The sequence below is a fragment of the Acyrthosiphon pisum genome, chromosome X (assembly GCF_005508785.2).
Source record: "Acyrthosiphon pisum isolate AL4f chromosome X, pea_aphid_22Mar2018_4r6ur, whole genome shotgun sequence".
Classification (NCBI taxonomy): domain Eukaryota; kingdom Metazoa; phylum Arthropoda; class Insecta; order Hemiptera; family Aphididae; genus Acyrthosiphon; species Acyrthosiphon pisum.
This window is the reverse complement of record NC_042493.1, coordinates 114,384,450-114,398,040: the sequence shown is the minus strand read 5'-3', so window position 1 is coordinate 114,398,040 and position 13,591 is coordinate 114,384,450.

Here is a 13,591-nt window from a genome sequence, read left to right as displayed (position 1 = left end):
ACCACCATCAATTTCCTTTGCATACCAATAGTCCACAGGCTAATCTGCGCTTTTCCACCGTAAAACCTATATAATTGCATGCTCAATTGCCATTCTTGGAGCGGCAATTACTTGTTACACCGTAGACTCCACCGTCTGAGATACCTATGGAACATCAGTTATAGATGCAGCTACCCTCCCAATATCGTGTCTTAACAGTTTTCAGCCATCTTCAATGTTGGCCGCATGTTTTCCACAATTGCATATGATGTAACGTAAATCATTTCTACCTCTCAAAGTCTCAACTGACGGAGATAATCAAAACCAAACAACATTTGGGTGAAACGATTTGAGTGCGGAGATTGGCAAACCTTTAATGAACAGTGTCACTCACACATCAGTTCCGGACAACAGTCAACAGAGGGAAACATTCCACAATATACAAATAACAATAGTTGCGAAATGCGACAGAGATCACTTGTATATTAAAATAAATTTTGGTCACTACTAGTTAGTCATTTTTGTCTCTTGCAAGTGAAATTTCTTAGTGTAAAAATAAAAAAAAAGTCTTGTGTGCTATGACTAGTTATAGTCACAATTGAGCTAAGTTAGTACCTCAAATGTAAGTAGACGACTTTGTGACTTTGTTTATTTTGTGTCAACGGGGTTGATTCAATTTACGTTTTATCAAATACTATTAATACTGACTATCCATTATTTGGCACAGTATAATTCTTAATGAATTGCATCCCATTTCTAAATAATTTATGATTGTAAATAAAATTATATGATAAATGAGGCTAGAATTTAGACATTAAATATATCGTTGATTCAGTTGTTGCCATAAAAGTAATTATGATCGTTTATCAAATATATCTTCAAAAAACAATATGCCCTTAGGGTCGGAGACTCGATCAACGCTTTTTTTTTAAAAATAGATACTTTCTCTGATTATACCACTGCCATTTTTGATATGAATAGCATTTGTCCACAATTTGTTGAACATACTAAAAATGTACACCGAAAGAAAGGCAAACATTATTAAACAATTGAAGTTTTAAATAAATTGTAGTCTCTTATTTTTAGAAATTTTATTCTGTTGATAGTGAAATTGTTTTGTGTAATCATAAAAATGTCTTGTAATCCAAATAACGTTCCTCATATTCTTCATCGATTTCATCGGCCACCGGCGGTCATCGTCATCAGCACACGAAGACTCCCGAGTTTTAGTACCTTACGGCTACAACCACGGACCTTCCATTAGCGCTGAGCGCTAGTCAAAAGCCGTGGAGGTTTACGGCCGACGCCTGCCGACTCGTAACACAGCATGAGGGTGAGTCATGGCTGACGTGTCCGTGGTCGACAGACGGGAGACCGCACGTCGTCGTAGGGACCACGAGCCCGGCGGTGGCCGTTACCCGCCTACCGTACGAGTTTACTGCCGGTCACGGTTTCACCGGCGATTCTCTAGCGAAAACAGGGAGCCCGCACGAAGCCGACTACACGGGAATCCGCTTAGCAAGGTGGACGACAATCCTGGCTCGAATGCCGCCCTGGGCTAACCTTGCACCCATGCTACCTTTCATAGTTCGTCAAAGGTAGGACATGCCTGGACGAACGCCCTCGCCTACCGAATTTCGGGGCTCGTAAACAGACACGCCATCAGACGCAAGCCCGCGAAACTCACCGCTCTGCCCAAGAGACACGAGCCGACCTGACTAACACTGAGACGCGTGGCTGTTGGACGGAGTTAAATCCGACGCCCGTACACTCAACTCGTATTGGGTGTACCACTGGATGTGATCGGTAGTCACACCAGTGACCGTGAAACGGCAGAGGGCATCCTGACCGTGAACACAGGTCATTTATCGTTGCTGTCCACGGCCTGCTGTTAGTTATTCACAGGCTACCCGACTCTGCCGAAACAGAGGAAACCGGGCGTTCCTTCATCCGCAACCCAAGGACGCGATCTATACCGACCGTCGTCGGTTAGAAGAACCACAGTAGGCGTCTGTGGTTAATCTAGATCGTCATCAGCACAGTGGCAGACCGCAGCCAACGGAAATTACAGTCGACCAAAATCGAATTTGATGATACGAAAATCTTCCCCGGAGTTGCTGCCACAGGACGACAACAACGGTGACGGTGACGGTGACGTTGACCTCCGAAGTCTACGTTTGCTTCAAGCACTCAGTCTGCTAAGAAATATTTGACAGGGCAGCTGCATCTGGTACCAAATTTCCATTCGCAACTCAGGTGATGGTATTCGCAGTCGGACTCACTGCGAGTTAACACTAAAAAACGGTCGACCTAGTATGCGGCTGTTAGTTAGTTATATGAGTCGACATATGTTCTACATGCAAAGGTTTTTCTGTAATGAAGCTTGGATTTTCCAATATAAGATTGGTATGCGTATGGCAATTGGTGGAATTCTCGGCAATTCAGACATTTCAGAATAGCTGTGAGTCAGTGGCAGCGGTGGATCCGAAGATCAGCTGGTTCCCGGAGGGTTGTGGTATGTGCGAAAAGTCCTCCGATCCTTGCAATGAGAGGATGTGCTAAATACCTGTCAAGATGGGTTCATTTTACGGAAAATATTTACGGTCACTGGCGTTTTCAATTTCTGTCACCGTAAAGTTGTTCTCCTTTTGGTAGAATTTTTGATCTTCATTATTTTTGGTATATTTAAGTGTCCCAATTTTATATATACTACCAACGTCTTGAAATCTATAATTCATGTGCGTAAATGTCCGTCTGGATATAACGCACAGTGAGCTGTTAATAATCCCGGTAGACTCAACCTGTATAATTATATACAACGTATACACACAGGTTTAATAATTGGAGTCAATGATTATAGGTTAATTATAACTTAAATTGTTACCTATTCATTGTTTAAACCAAAAATAGGTAAACGTCCAAATTTGAATTTAAAATATCTATAAATATAAAGAATAGGCGTAAATATATTTTTTTTTTGGCTACAGTATGAAATACTTATGAAAAACATTATTACTCACTACTGAACTTCTATATGTAATAGGTCTACTTGCATACAAATTAAGTTAAAAATCAGGCTACTTTTTCACTACGTGTTGGAACAAACTTTCTATAAATTGTTTATCTAATCATAAAATTGTGTTTGGAACACGCTGGAGATTAGTGAAGAAACCAGAAATATAAAATAATAACTATTATAAGTACAGTTGTTTTAACATATTATTTATATATAAATAATATTAGATACTATAAATATATTAAAATGTATAATTTAGTTTTAAATTAAGCATATGTTTATGTAATTCATTAATCAAATTTATTTATATATAAATGTGTAAATTATATAATATATATAAGTGAACATTAAAATGGCACACTGAATGATGCATGTATCGAAATTTTATTTTTTTCTAAATTTGTGTAACTCACAATAAGTAATAAAATAAGATGTATAATTGATGTACAAACAAAATATTTTAAACCATTACTCAGATGTCTAAATATATGTATGTATAAAATATGTAAACATTGAGTTTAAAACAATGATATTTTTCAAAAAAAAAAAAAAAATGTGAATACTGTGAAAAATAATTGCACCTTATATGATGTTTCTAATTTTAATGATTGTACTATTATCAAAATAAATATCATCTTATTACTCATAAAAAATATTAAAACTAATGACCATTACAACGTAAGAAAAATATGTTCTATTCTTTTATAATGTATTCTTTTAAATTCAGGAACAGCATTCGTAAAATTTGTAAAATTTGTAACTTCATCAACAAAGAACAAGTAAAAAGGGACAAAGTTAAAAATAAAAAAATTAGTAAACAACAGATACCTATCTGGTCGTAGAAACCAAATTTTACTCTAAACCAGGAATGTGACGGAGGAAACACATTCATCACAAAAACACTCTCCCCTACTACGAAGTAAACACACAATATGTACGGCACTCGCGACTATTAAAAAATCCGACAAAACCATTGCAGCGGAAAAGTGGTGATGAAAAGTGATAACCACACAGTAATACAGAAACATATGTAGTTGGTCTGGTTTTCAATACCCTGAAACGCCTCATCAGAATATTGTATATATAATTGTACAATATAATTTATAGTGAATATAAAATATAACAATAATATGTATTATATATATAACTTATCCCAGAAAATATGTATTTTCTCGTCGCTACTTTTTAAAAGTACAACCTGACAAGAAAACAACAGAAAGACACTAGCCATTTCACGCATCTACCAATTTGTCATCGAGTCACTGGTTACCGGTGACAAATCTAGAAAGAGAGTTGTAGCTTAGAAAATACATACACACCTCCCACCACCAAACGAACAACAAAACGAACGGCATCTGTAACTATTACAAGAACCGTTAAACCATAGACCAGAATACTCGTTATGACAACTGACAATCAAACCACATGCAATTGGTGTGGTTTTCAAGACGCAAACTTCGGCACAATACGCCAATCACAATACACGCATGAGACAGAGCATTTGAATAAATACAGATGGGCAGCGTCGTATTATCCAGTCATTCAAGAACGTCCAAACCATCAACACATCAATAATTGAAGACCAAATACCAAGGCAGACACATCTCGCAGCGAAGACACTCGTAACTACTAGGCGGAAATATCTTCCACAGACAGGAGAACTAGGATGAGTGATTATAATTGTTCAGACGATTTCTTCACAACTTTCGCTTCACTTTTGATCATAGTATTATGATTCTTGACACACGCTTCCGCCACTACCTCAGACCCATACCACTATTAACCCAGAGCGGATGTAATAACCATTTGCGGTATATTATGCCCGATTACCTAATGACGTACTACGATTATAAAACGTAACTATGACGATGGCGGTGACAACACCACGATATCCGACAACTTCAACTGGCAAATATAACATAATCCATACACCGGCGGACGACGAAAATGACCCTTTTTAGGGCCAAAATACGGTTGCTCTCCCGGCGTCCCTCTTCAAGCGATCGTCTTTGGTTCACTCGGTTTCAACCTCAATATCGCAGTCGGGTAAAGGTGAACCACTCCATAAGAATTGTATAAATAATCGTACAACATATCATTTATAGCCGAAAAATGTATAATTTCATCGTGCCTTTTCAGGCCCAATTCCACCCGTCATAATACTCTTCCTCAACCTTGTTACATAATCCGGGATAACTTAATTCCCAATATTTTTTTATAAAGATATTACAATATAATAACACCAACGCCATTCTTGTTTCAAGAACCAATATCAAACATCTCAACAATAAAGTAGTGTAACACAAATTAATGTAAAATAATAAACTTAATATTCAAGCATTATGAATGTATTTAACACACGTTTAGAATTAACATACACTTAGTAGCATGACAATAAATATACCTAACATTAAATTCTATGATATTAAATAATTGACTCAATAATGTAAAACTATTGTCTAATTAAAATAGAACATTTGAATGTATAAACATAAAATATGTAATGTATGAAAGTAAATGTATGACAATAATCGTTCCGCCTACTAGATATTATACGTATGCCGAACTATACTCAAATCATCATGAGAACGCAAGTCCGTGGCGCCAAAAACTCGTCTATTGCTGCGCATACACGTAAAGATACCCCGTGGAGGGAGACTTTAGAGTTTAAACCTCCAGACTGAAATTCGCGGTCATTTGAATGCGCAAGCGATTTCCGTTCTTTCTGTGATTTGGGTATAGTAGTCTCGTTTCATCGCTTGCTCCGTATATTGCTATCAGGTCATCGGTAAAGTAAAATATATATTATTATATTATTTATATATTTTTTTTTTTAAAAAAAACGTAAAATTGTACTTGGTATAACTAAGTGTCTTGTCTAACAACCAGATCCTCTCTTATACCTCCGGCCCCACCCTCTTATATTTATATTAATATGTCACTGCGAATACACTGTATACCAGTGATAGACGACGTTAACTGTACCACGTAACAATTTATAGTTGTATGTAAAATATTTAATGTTTACAATTTAAGTATGTATTTGTAAAATATGTATCAATAACAATAAATAATGTTGGTATAAAAAAATGTAAAATTATTATTACAGTTTGTTTATTTTATAAGTATGATATTATAATAAATATTAAATTATATGTCTGTGTTCAAAAAATTGTGTTTTTAAAATATACAATTTTATAAGATGACAGTTTTATTGTTGATTTACTAAATTAATTACCTACCTAATTTAATATAAGATATCATTTTCACCGTTTTCAGTCATCACCGGTGTAAGTCGTTTACCGATTATACAATCCGCCTATGACACATTGGATACACTGTGCCGTCGTTTGTCTTGTGCTTTTTGGTGAGTTCAAAAGTTGAAAGTTGAAAGCCGTACATTCGTGTTATAGTACGGTGTTCGTACGGTGATTTTACGTCTGTAAAAAAATCGTTGCGTATAAATCTGTATTCGAATGTCTAGCTATCAGTTATCACCAGGGAACTTTGATTTACCTGCAATTACGATCCCTATTTAGGCAATCATACTGTGTAGGATCGAAGACAATTCTCCGGTGCTTTTCTATATGTATAAAAACTAAAAAGTATAAAGTCGATAGCTGTATTTCAGTGTCTAGCTATTAATCATGATCGGTGAAAGACAGTAACCTACTGGGCAATTCACCTATTGGGCATTAGATACAATGCCGTTGTTTGTCTGATGCTCTTTGATTTGCATGCAAAAAAGCAACCTTGGTAGACAATAAGTAGGTTAACGAGGAGCTTATTTTTATCAAATATGCAATCCATCTGCAGTTGAATAAATTAGTGTAATCGTAAAAACAGGATCGAAGAATAAACCTCTAACTCTATACGAATTAGTTTAATAAAAATTAAAATAAGACCCCATGAATTCGAAATTAAAGCATCTGTTAAAAAAATATTTATTTTATCATACTACCTAATTACATTGTGAAATACATTTTTTTATAACAATTTAATGCCAATATGCTTCAAAAATAGCACTTAAACATCGAATAATGGTAATAATATTATAGTAATACAAAATCATAACATCTACAAAAGCAACAATAATTCATCACCTCGTAAGTAAGTATGTACCTACGATGTAGGTACTCCATTTCATTATTTTATTATATATATATATTTTAGTTCTTATACCATTAAACAGTAAAATTGGAAAAATAAAAAGCTATAAATTACAGTAAAATAAATAAAAAAGATTTATGTAAAGTAAAAAATTGCTAAAAACGAGAAATTGTGTCGATTTAATAATGTTAGTAAAATAATGTTCCAAAGTAATAATCTTATAAAATAAATAACAATTTATTGAATATGTAGAGATTTACTACATATTTATTTTTCTAGATAATGAATATTCCATAACAAATATTGCATACTATATTATATACTTTATACCCCCCTGTTAGCAGTCAACAGGATTAATAAATTTATTGATAGAACATATTATATTGAATAAAATTTTGTGGGTAAGCAATAATATAACAGTTATATATATCAAAATAAAACTTTCAGTAAGAATATTAGATTCTGGGCGGAGCGATGAATGTATTGATTTTAAAAATGAGGAGTGTTTTTTTATTTTTTATGTCGATAAGTAAAATAATCTTAAAAATATCATAAATCCAAATTTTATACATTTCTATTTGAATTTCTATTTAAATTTAATATTTAGATATATAATTCTTTATATTATGTTTGTCTATATTTATCAACAAAAAAATGTCTACAAGCAGCGGCGTAGCCAGGGGAGGGGCTAAGTGGATTGCAGCTTCCCCCGAAATGTTAAGGCAATTTAAAAATTATTTTAAATTTTAATGGTCTATGTCAATCACTCAAAAATTCTTAAATTGTATTTAAAATATTTAAAAATTGTAATGCAACGCGTGCACATCGACAATCTTACCGGCACCCCGCACCGATTTCGTGATCCACTTGCCCTGGGTTGTGTTCTCGCTACGCGGTGTATACGCGTGGACTCGGGAGCAACCTCCGAATCCTCCCACCAATACTTCACTGTATATGGTTTCCCGGGACGATACCATAGTTTTGTGAAATATAGTTTATTAATTAGTAGTCCACTGTACGCCGGCTAAAGTTGTTTGCAATTACCGTGTGCATCATATATTATAATATTATCTTATGGTGTATTTCATTTTTTTTAAATAAACATTAAAAGTACACCATGGAGTGATACACCCAGAAATCCCTCCCGCGGTGAGCCTCACCGACGGGCAAGATCTAAGGGGAAACACCGCAGAGACGCGTAGACCTCCATTGGGTAATATGTATTATTTATATGTTTATTTGTATGCCTTGGCCGGCCCCTTTGTTTTTATTAGTATTTTCACAAAAGGTGAATACGGTATTATTATTATTCTTATTATTATTCTTACTGTCAATTATTATTTTATTCATATTTATACATTGGTAATGTGGCGTGTGTATATCATGGGGTGACGAAAGCTCCCGTCGAAATTATTATTATTTTTTGTTAATTTTCTATTGTTGGAGTTTTACGACAGTGAGCTTTCTCCACTGAACTTAAATTAATTTCCCCAGCTGTGTAACATAACTTTTTGTTTTGTTTTATTGTTTTACCCTCCTACCCGATTTTTTTTTAAATCCTACGGCCTCCTTCACCAGTATGGTGTTTTACGGGTCATAGGTTGGCGACCTACAATATAATGCCGGGCGTCAATAACCATAACGTTACAGAGTGGCGACCTTGCCAGGATGAATTCCGAATTTTCTTGACCGTCAATTCATTTCTTAGTTCCAATTTAGACATTTGTCGCGAGTATCGTCTACTATATCACGTGTGATAGGAAATACGTCGCTGAGTATAAATACCTGTATAGGGATAACAATTATTATTGTGTTATGTGATGAGCCGCGACCGTACAGTATCATTGTCGGAACTTTTGACAACATTGATGGCCAATTATGATGTAACTGGTCAATTAAGAGGTGTGAACCTGAAGTTTGATAGCGCGCGTTGGCGGACGGACCGTGTTAATATCATTATAATGGGCAAGATGATATAATACCTAATATAACAATAATAACAACATTACTATAATAATAGTCGATATTTTACAGCTCCAAGACTTTATTATTCCAATATTTATTATATGTCGCTGTTACAATTACATTAGGCCGGCCATGGGCAATTGGCAATATGCCGGTCTGATATGAATGCTTACGTGCCAGACTGTGTTGTACGAATACGTATACAATACGTTATTATGTTCTATGCACATGTACGCAGTATGATAATTTTCTTTGGTGACAGTTTGTCAACACCATGTACTGTCTGTACATTTTTTTTTATGCCGGTCTGATATGAATGCTTACGAGCCAGACTGTAGTGTACGGATACGTATGCAATACGTTATTATGTCGTATGCACATACACGCATTATGATGATTTTTTTTGTGACAGTTTGTCCACACACATATACAAACACCATGTACTGTCCGCACATTTTTTCAGGAATAAATGCACATGTAAACAACGATGAAGTCTATGTGTCGATTTTCATTGTTACGTCCCAGAGGTGTTGTCATCGAGTCTGCGGGGACGTGGCGCTGTCTGTCGAGTTCATTATGCCGGGTGGTCGATGGACGACATCGGATTGCGACACTGCGATCATCAATGTACGGTCCAGTATCCGTCTCCGATGGTGTGGCGGTGTTTTTCCGGTATTTTAAGTTAATTACTACCTGTGCATGAATGCCTGAGGTGCCTGTAATAGAATTATAATAAACCATTTATCCATCGAGTCGAATTGTATGTCGCAGCTACCATTCAGCGATGCGCTTAATTTTACAACGTTACCATACATCCGAATAGGTTGTGTATATAATATAGGCATTGAAGTTAATAATTTTGTAATTGGTTGTTGAATATTGGTTTTCATTATCGTAATATCGAAATGAACATATTATACCTATTTGATTTTCCTTGTCTTACGTTGTTGTAAGCTAGGAGCACTCGTTTCTGAAGTTTTTGCCGGACGAGGTGTTTTTTTTTTTTTATATACAAAATATTTATTAGTCTTTTCTTCAGTATTCACAATATTCGGATGTCCCTGTAATGCACCACTGTTAGGCCCGCTCTCAGGTATTCATTGTAGTTTTAAGTGCCCACAATTTGTATTCCCAAAATATGTGCGCGACGTTGCAGCAATGCATTACAAGTGTGTTTGAGATCTGTAGGTATACGTCATTTTCTGGAGTGAATAATTCGGCATTCTTTATTATTACAAGTGTCTGTTGCATTTCAACCAAATTGTATTCCAATGTCTTTTGCGGCCCTGAGAAGGAATAATTATAATTTTAATCATAATGCGTATCTATTCCATAGATTGAGTACCATTGTGATTCTCGTTAACTTGATTTTTTTACTATGTTTTCTATTTTACGAGTGATTTCTGTTAGTATAATATTAATTGTTGTTCGCGCCAAGCAATTAACGCTTATCGCGGGACGCAAATCTGCGCTAAGGTGACATCGTCCCTCCTCTTCTGTCCGCTCATCCTCACTCCTTCATGCCGTTATTAAATGTAAAAACGATTGTTATAATTGTATTATTGTTATATTTTTTGATATTTATATTCTCTTTGTGTTTGTCTTATACATTATCTGGCGGCCTTTTGCCTCAGATAGTACTATAATATTATCAATAGTAGATTAGTACTTTTTTTTGTTTACAATCTGTGGCCAACGCCCTTATTATTATTATTATTATATCATTATTATTATTCGTGTTATTTTTTGGTCCGCTATGCAGCGTCCATACGTTTATATATTTTATGATCCGCTCATATAGCGATCTATAATATTGTTATTAAAATATTATACTTTGTGATCTCCTAATACAGCGATCCGTGATTTTTATGTGTGGTCCGCTATTACAGCGAGTACCACAAATATTCATTTTATTATTGTATATTTTATAGTGCACACGGTTGCAAAACCATTATTTTTATTATTATCTTGTGTGGTGCTATAAAATACCAGAGCTGCTAAAATAAAGATACGCTCTCCAACAAAATCGTAAGTCTTTACTTTTCTTATTCTGTGTAATAGTGTAATAGTACTTCACATTGATTTGAATATTTTATTTTGGCATTATTTTTATCATAGTTTTTTTTTACGAATTGATTTTCAGTAATCCAATACGTTTCTGTGACACATTGTGGAAAGATTTTATTGTATTTGGGATCTAGTTTTTTTGTACGTTCTTTGTTGTGACCTCTTTACTATCCAGTTAAAAAAAAAAAAAAGGGGGGGTTCACGTTTCCTTCGTTCAGTATATGGCTTCCAGTGCAGGGCAACGTAAGACTAATCCTCCTGAAAGGCTCATTAACCAAGTACTGCAAGGCACTCCAACCATCATGCCGACCCAAGAACCTAATACGTCCCTTTCAGAACCAGCCAAAGAGGTTACTGTACGAGCCGGGAGCGATAATAATAAAAGACGCGAGCCCGGTTCTCAATACTTCGTGCGCGAATACAGCATACCTAATTATCACACTATATAGACCGACCGGCAATTATATGTGTGTGTGAGTGCGGTGTAAATAGCTCGATCAGCAGTGGACGGGATTGCCGAGCAAGTACTGATGAGCTACGTGTGTTGTGAGTGTGTGAGTGTGTGAGTATGTGCGTGTGTGCGTGTATAGAATTAAACTAATACTAATGAATAATAAGACAGTTCTAGTAAATAATAAGTAGTATTGCTGTATTACTGGTAAATGATAATATATAAAATAATTATGTACAGCAACACAACAATATAATAATATATGTATAAAAAATAATACTTATATAACTAACAAACTGTCCTGTTGCTCGTAAGAATATACAAAAAAGAGTAATAATGAAAATGTATAATGTTATGTGAGTAACCAATACATTACATATTATTATATAAATAATATTCACAATAAGGACCAATACAAATAATATTTTAAGGACTCACAGTTCGACGGTGCACTCTGCTGGCCAGCTCATACCTGCGTCTAAATAATAATATTTAACAATATGATTTTCATACACACATACACACACAATAATGCCAAAGGGCTTACACTAATCAATAAAATGGCAATTCGGGCCTGCGAAAAATACAATAAATATAATAATAATAAAAAACGGCAATTTGTGCCTGCGAATTAACACAATAAATATTATAATAGTAAAAACGGCAATTTGTGCCAGACAACTTTGCGACGCATCTATGTGCTACGAGAATAAGAAACAACACTGTACTGACAAAGAATAACTCAATACCTATGGACTAAAACACGTAGCATGAGACGGCGGTCGATGAGTACAAAATAAACATATTATATAATTCACAATTTCAACAATAATAATTGCCTATGATAAAATGTGCGTGATCGTAAGAGTGTGTGTGTGTCGGCCGGTGAAGCCCGTGAATACGGTCTACCTTTAATTTCAGATAGCGGGAGTATCGGTGCTGGCGCAAACAGTTACCTTGGCGGATCTCGTGGTCATGATGAAGCAGATTCAAGAGGAAACCAGAACATCACAACAGGCACGTTTTGATTGCCTTGATGATCAATTTAAAGTTATCCAAAGTAATTTGAATCAACACGACACACGGATGTCTAAGACGGAAAAGAACGTGTCTGTGCTACATAAGAATCAGATTGATCAGCAAGCCACGATCAAAAGTTGTCAAGAAACATTGGCATCAGTGTCAACAGCTGTTGAAACACTGAAAGAAGCTGTAAAACTGCTGCAGGTCAATGGTCCTACATATTTTAATCCCGCACTATCTTCCACCACTATACCACGGACAACGTTACCAATTTCATCGATACCACCTACATCTAACCTGCCGCCCAATATAGGGACAGGGACAACTGTATATGACAGTATCCGACCATCTTTTTTGAGTTCTACTGAACGTATGAACGATGTCGTTTCAGAGTTCTCCGGAGTGTTTAAAGATGTGCACCCTGAAAGGTTCTCAATGAATTGTCCAATTACTTCGAAAACTCATATTTTACGGATGTTCAGAAATTGAATGCTGTCCAACGCAGGCTAAAGAATGATGCATACATGTGGTATGATGCGTTGATACCTAGCCCAGTATCATATGAAGAATTTGTTAAATGTTTTCGACAACAGTTTTGGTCTATTGACATTCAGCGTCGTGTATATAACGATGTGGTCCGACCATACCAATACTTTTCACCCACTGGTCTCGCAACTCAAGCAATCATGTGGATTGCTAAAGCGAAATATTTGGATCCACTGATACATCAACTGAGTTTAGTGAGCACTGAGCACTATCATTCAGCATTACCCCTCGTCACTAGCTATTGCGGTATGAGGACGAGGACCCAAGACTACCAGTGAGCTCATTTCAGTGCTCACAGAGTTCGAGAACACCGTGTCTTTTTGGGACCAACCACAACCTGAGCAATACCAGAACAATGGACGACAGAATATACAACATAATCCCAATCAACGTCAGAATAATCAACCATTTCACAATCAGTCCCGAGGAAGCGG